The following is a 7,564-nucleotide window of genomic DNA, read 5'->3' as shown; positions in this document are numbered from 1 at the left end:
TTATTTTTTTAATTCATTTTTTATTTTTGCTTGCGAGCCGCCAAGTAGGGCTTCACGAGCCGCCTGAGGCTCGCGAGCCGCGCAGTGAGTAACAGGGCTTTACACTTTCAAATTTCCCTGAATGACTCACTTGTATGTATGTGGAGGAGAGGAGTATAAGTGAAGAACCACAAATGTTCACTTTTTGTATGTTTCATGTCTCTTGCTTGGCCTGCATAATGAATCAGGGCACAGCTTACTTGCTTGGCCTGCATGACATAGCACAGATTGCCTGCTTGGCCTGCATGACACAGCATAGCACACTTGCTCGCTTAGGTTGCTTGGTCTGCATGGTGGTCTGCATGGTACAGTATAGTAAACATAGAAAACAGTAGCCTACTTACCTGATCTAGAATCTGTAAAGAAAAATACGTACTTTAATTAGAATCTGTAAAGGAAAAATAATTGTAACCAGCGCATTCCATGCATGTTTTTTGTAATATTCATTGTGTTTCATTTTTACACGTTGTTAAGATTCAAGAAGATTACAGTAAAGCACTCAAACTGGAATCCAGCCTTTGGTCGTTATTACTGTTCGCTATCTGACAACAATACCCCAGAAATGCCGTGTCCAGACCAAGAGCGAACTACGCTGCCTGGTAGCGTGGGTAGCAGAAGAAGTTTCGCCTTGAATTCGCTGCATTCGCTCCAGACGCAGCATTGACATGTTTGATTCAGCTAATCACATAACGGCTCTGGCTTGACAGCCTGGGACATTCGGAGATTTGAACGTTCCTATTGTTTTTCGCTGAGCAGTGTCAGAGTGAATTCGCCTACGATTAGCTTGAGTTTAATTGTCAATTGCTCTGGTCACGCAAGAAGCTTCACTCCTGGCGAATTCGCGTTGTTAGCACCGGTCTCGTGCCCTCCATAGAGCAATAATGACTTCCATCGCTTCGTTCGCTCCGTTGGCTCTTGGTCTGTACACGGCATAAGCCAGGACAGAATCGTCAGATTGATGGCAAAAGAAGGTTTTACCATGTTTTTCCATAAATAAAGTCCATGAGCTGGATTTTGAAAGCAAGTGGGTGTGTTAAAAACAGCTGATTGGAGAATTCACATGGCTTTTTTTTAAATCACGTACTACTTCAACCACTGAGTTGTATATACCCCGCCCCGCGATTCTGATTTGACAGGCTGTGAAATTTCTGATTCCGTTTGGGCTTGTCTAAGATTTCCAGACCCTAGTGCGAGCTCACGAAGTTGAGCGGAAATGCACGAAGGGTCTGCGTGAGAGCAAGGCTAGTATTTTGTAAGGATGATCAGGAAGGCAGGACTCAACCACCACCCTTTCACCCAGGCCAACAGACTAACAGAGAACATCCCCACAACAGGCATCACAATTTTTACATACATAGTACGTACATATTTACTTACCTGTGTTAACCCTCTTGTAAACACAAGATGTTAAAATTTGCCACGCTTACCTGATTAACGTCTTTATAATTTGTGAAAACAGTAGCCTACTTACCTGATCTAGAATCTGTAAAAAAAAAAGTGCTTAGCATCTCTAAAGGGAAAATAGTGGTAACCAGTGTGTTTCATACATTGTTTTTCTTATACACACCTAACATTCTGTATTATGAACATTTCATTGTGTTTCATTTTTACAAGTTGTTAAGTTTCAAGAAGATCTCTAAAGCACTCAAGCTAGAATCACGCCTTGGGTCTTGATTATTGTTCACTATCTGACAACAATACCCCAGAGTTATTGGGGTATTGTTGTCAGATAGCGAACAGTACATAGTATCTCTTAAAGAATTGAAAGGAACATTTGGCCTGATTAACAGAGCAGTGACAACCTGCATCGCACACAGCATCGATATTATATTAACACATTATATAGATAGATAAATAAATAAAAAAAATCACACTGAAACATGCACTCAAGTCAAGTCAAGTCAGCTTTTATTGTCACTTTCTTCATATGCACAGGTCATACAAAGAAAATGTAATTACGTTTTCTCTCCATACCATGCCAGGACATAGACATAAACAAGACTGACATTTTACAGACTGACATAAAGTGCAAGACAGGACAGGTAACAGTGATGGACTGGTAACAATAAGTGATCAATAATAAATACAGTACATATTAACATTTAACAGTGAACATTGAACATGTAGACCGAAGTTAAGATAAATATAGAATATAGACATTACAATAATAGACAATAATAACAGTGACAGTAGCAATATTAACAGTAATAATAACAAGTTATATAAAAGTTGTAGATTTGGAGAAGCAGCATGCTGTACTGTCTTATTGTTCAAGGACTGAGGTAGTGCAGGTAACGTGCAGTCTCATGGTGCAGTACCGTGTGTGTGTGTGTGTGTTCGTGTGTTCTTCTGGGGTAGTGCAGGTCCAGTCCAATAGTGGAATACAAAAAGTCAAGGCTGTGCGGTACTACACACCATGCAGTCCAGCATAGTCAATTGTAGTCCAGTGGTCAAGTAGCAGTATTTAGTAGCATAGTAGGAGGTGCAAGTCTCATAGTACTAGCAGTTCTTGGTAGTGGATATCTGAGAGTGCAGGTAAGCTGGAGCAGTCACATGGAGCAGTTCCTCTTTCCGGAGGGAAGGAGACTAACTCAGGTTGTGTGCTGGGTGGGTTTCATCCCTTACAATTGTGAGAGCTTTGCGGGTGAGGCGGGTGGTGTAGATGTCTTGCAGGGAGGAGAGAAGTGCCTTGATGATCTTCCCAGCTGTGTTTACTATACGCTGCAGGGCTTTCCTGTTGTAGTCAGTGCAGCTCCCGCCCCATACAGTGATACAGCTGGTGATGATGCTCTCAATGGTTCCTCTCTAGAAGGTGGTCATGATGGCTGGTGGGGTGCTGGCATGCTTCAGTTTGCGCAGGAAGTAGAGGCGTTGCTGGCTTTCTTGGCCAGTGATGCAGTGATGGTGGTCCAAGAGAGGACCTTGCTGATGTAGCCTGGTCCTGACCATCCCATAATACTACCATTTCATTTCGTATTCATGATCTGGAGGTTATTTGATCTGACGCGATTGCAAGAAGACATTTTCGGAAAATTCAGGATAAATTGTTGAACAAACTTGTCTGACGTCTATCTTTGGCGATGCAGGACCGTTTAACAGACATGTCTGACAGAACATCCTACCGTAGGATAAAATTACAATGTAGGACCGTTTGTCAGAACACCGTCCAAATCCTACCGCTCAACATCGCTCCACAGAAAACAGTTACGTAGTGCGGAGTCAAGTCTCTTGGGAGAAAGTACATAGGATGGCGCACAAGGCTATCGCGGTGATTCGCACTCCAAGGAATTTTGTGCTGCTCACCCTCTCCAAAGCAGCACCATCGATGGTCAGTGGCAGGAGTTGGTGGGGACCTTTCTGGAGGTTGACAACAATCTCCTTTGTCTTGCTGACATTCAGTAGGAGTTTCTCGCTGCACCACTTGGCTAGGTGGTCCACCTCTGTCCTGTGTATTTCGTCGCCGTTGGTCATTCAAGAAGTCATTCAAGTCATCGTGTGTCAAGTCAAGTCAAGTCAAGTCTCGAGTCTCAAACTCCCAAGTCCGAGTCAAGTCTCAGTATTTATATCCCCGAAACGCGGAGCATCGGGGATGTAATGGTTTTGCGTGCGCCGCCGCCGCGTAAGGTCTTTCGTGTTAACGCGATAACTTTTGAACGGATGTTTGGATTTGTCCCAGATTTTTGGGGTGAATGCTCTAGGGCAGGTTCATGAACTGATTCGAGTTTGGAGGTCAACACTTTCAAGATGGCTGAATTCAAGATGGCCGAATTTTTGTTTGGTCCATAACTTCTGACCGGGTGGATGGATTTGTCCCAGATTTGGTGTGTGAATGCTCTAGGGTAGGTTCATGTACTGCTTCGAGTTGGGAGGTCAACACTTTAAAGATGGCTGAATTCAAGATGACCAAATATTTGTTTGGCCCATAACTTCTGACTGGGTGGATGGATTTGTCCCAGATTTGGTGTGTGAATGCTCTAGGGTAGGTTCATGAACTGCTTGGAGTTGGGAGGTCAACACTTTCAAGATGGCTGAATTCAAGATGGCCGAATTTTTGTTTGGTCCATAACTTCTGACCGGGTGGATGGATTTGTCCCAGATTTGGTGTGTGAATGCTCTAGGGTAGGTTCATGAACTGATTCGAGTTTGGAGGTCAACACTTTCAAGATGGCTGAATTCAAGATGGCCAAATTATTGTTTGGCCCATAACTACTGACCGGGTGGATGGATTTGTCCCAGATTTTGTGTGTGAATGCTCTAGGGTAGGTTCATGAACTGATTCGAGTTTGGAAGACAACACTTTCAAAATGGCGGAATTTTCATTTGGCCCATAACTTCTGACTGGGTGGATTGATTTGCCCGGTAACACCTTATTTTAATGGTTCACCATTTCAGTGAATCTACCATATTAGGTACAGTGTAATAACCAATGTAATAACCAATGTAACAATGTTTAATACCATGTAATAATAGTGTAATACCAGTGTAACAATATGCAATTTATACAATATCAGGTACAGTGTAATAACGAGTGTAACAGTATGCAATACCATGTAATATAGTGTAATACCAGTGTAACAATATGCAATACCATGTAATACCACTTACGCACAAACACATGATGTAAGTTAAAAAAAAAATGGCGGTGTTACACTGGTATTACATTGTATTAAATATTGTTACACTGGTTATTACACTGTACCTAATGTGGTATATCCACTGAACCATTAAAACAGTATTACCATTTGCCCCATTTTTTGCTTCATTTTCACAATAGTCGTTTGGTTTTAAGCCTATGCACGTCATATCACGTCTGTATGTATCATATACGTTTACGAAATGGTGGACGGGAGTGGTAGGAATGATGGGGGACTGGAAGCGTCGCGTTTCGGGGATATACCTTAAGCAGTCGAAGGCGACTGCACAGGCAGTCTAGTTTATATTTTGTAAAGTCACGTCACAACACCGACTTGAGTCCAAGTCTCTAATCTCAAATCCCTGTATCTGATTATAAATCAGGACAGAATAGCCAGATTGCTAGGAAAAGATTTTAACATGATTTTTTTCTGTTTCTCTTGGGTTGTCTTTTTTTGTTGGGTTGTTCTTTTTTTCCTACTTATTTATTGATTCTGATACACAAGAGTTCTAGTGTCTGGACTACTAGTTAGCACAACTTTGCGAACTTAACTGAATTAACTTTGAAAATGTTACATTGACCAAAGAGGAAAAGCATTTGAGTGGGACCAAAATGTTACCTGAAATGAGTTAATTTCAATTCTCCAATGTTTGGGTCACTGGGGAAATGTTGCCAGTTGATGCCAGTTTGAAGTTTGAAAAAAAAAAATCGCCAATAGACTGAAAGATATTTGGACCAGCGTCAAAATAATGTTTCTTCCCAAAACCACAGCTTGCACCTCAATGCCTTGGGCAGCCTGCATGGCCAAAACAATAAAGCCTTATTGATGTTTGTTTTTTTTGTTGTGCCTGATAATGAAGAAGTTCTTCGCCCACAGTGTGTGTGTGTGTGTGTGAAGTGGCTTCTGTTGCCCTCAAAACATTAATGTGAACATTATTGTCATACTCTGTGTGTGTGTGTGTGTGTGTGTGTGTGTGTGTGTGTGTGTGTGTGTGTGTGTGTGTGTGTGTGTGTGTGTGTGTGCGTGTGTGTGTATAAACTGGCCTGACATCTTCCATCCTTCTCCAGCAGCTCTGCCACTCTTAGTGTTTCTCCGATGGTTCCCAGGATTTATCTGAGATGTCCACCTCCTTGTTTCTGGGCCTCTGCTCTCTTTCTCCTCAGCTCCCATAAGGTACTCCATGGGCTGGTGATGGACCTCTATTTTGTATTGAGCCTCTGCTCTCACGTTCTCCATCTCTCCTCTCATCTCGGTGATCACCCTCTGCAATTTCTCCACCATGGAAGTGCTGATGTGGCAGCCGGTTCTGATGCCCTGTCATGTTTACTTTTCGATCCATTTCTGTTGAGAGAGATACAGAACGAGAGAAAGTCTTTTGTCTTATTTGTTCTATTGTGATCAATTACGGCATATTTTTCAATCACAGAACTTGACAGACTTAGAATTTGACCCCAAGTAATAATACATGTGCTGTATCATATCATGCAAACAAAGTGAATTTTCTTAGTTTTTATAGACACCTTTTCCATCATGATGTCATTCTTATAACTTACAAAGTATTGACATCAATGTTGTTGAAGTTCCCAATCTTTTTAAGCCTGGGACCCCATTTTGACATCCCAAATTTCTGGGGACCCCGTGCACACAGAAAAACAACGCGATTAAAGCTATTGATATTTCTGAAAATCTAAGATTCTTTTTTCAGACATTTCAGGCGACCCCATTTGGATTCCAGGCGACCCCAGATGAGGTCCCGGCCCCACTGTTGAAAAACGCACATAGAATCTTAATTTGGAATGGTGTGTGTTTACGCCCGATTTGCAAGGGCTATCAGCCAATCACAATCAAGAACCAGACCGCACAGTGTTAGATTTTTTCACTTAGCAATGTCATTATGATGCTTTAATTTCTATGCCTACAGTATTCTGCTTGACATTGTGCACAGAAAATTACTCTGATTGGAAGTCAGGGTTCCACGCCAACCAAATCCTCCAATGAGATTTGTTAGATTTCATATGCATTAAAAGCCCCGCTTTTTTCCCCAGTGTGTTTTTTTCACCCCAGTGGAATTAGAATGAAAAATGAAAACAACAGTCGCAGACCTGGTCTGACGGAACAGATACTTATCACAACCTTCCTACCAGGTGTATGAATGCATAGTTTCTTTCATCCATCATAAATTCCACTGTTAAAGGGACACAACCTTCCTACCAGGTGTATGAATGCATTGTTTCTTTCTTCCATCATAAATTCCACTGTTAAAGGGACACTGTATAATATATTTAATAGTTTATTTCCAGAATTCATGCTGCCCATTCACTAATGTTACCTTTTTAATGAATACCAAATTCTAAGTATTCATTATGACTGGAAAAATTGCACTTTTCATACATGAAAAGGGGGATCTTCTCCATGGTCCGCCATTTTGAATGTCCAAAACAGCCATTTTTAGCTGCAAAAATGGGACTACTTGGACCATACTACAAAATATTTGTTTATTATTTAGTGAACCTTCATGTAAAGACCAAATATGGCAATAGGCAGCCCAGTTTCATTGAGCAGCATAGTTGCAGTACCTTTTTTGACCATTTCTTGCACAGTGTAAGCTTACCTTTAAGTCTTATATGATTTTAGGCCTACGTTTATTGTGGCTGTAGGCCTAATTGAAGACCTCTTTTCCAAAACACTATGAAAGACATTATAAATTTTTCTTCCTTTTTTTAATTGCTGATTTTTAGACAGCATCAGGAAAAATGGAACTGGATCAATGTTAACTGATATTTTCATAATAAATTGAAACATTAAAACACTGATTTCAACTATAGGCCTATAAATTCAATGAAGCTGTCTTTTATATTTTGTAAATGGATATACAGTAGGCCTCTAGTGTT

The sequence above is a fragment of the Engraulis encrasicolus genome, chromosome 12 (genome assembly GCF_034702125.1).
Source record: "Engraulis encrasicolus isolate BLACKSEA-1 chromosome 12, IST_EnEncr_1.0, whole genome shotgun sequence".
Lineage (NCBI taxonomy): Eukaryota > Metazoa > Chordata > Actinopteri > Clupeiformes > Engraulidae > Engraulis > Engraulis encrasicolus.
This window is presented reverse-complemented; position numbering follows the sequence as displayed.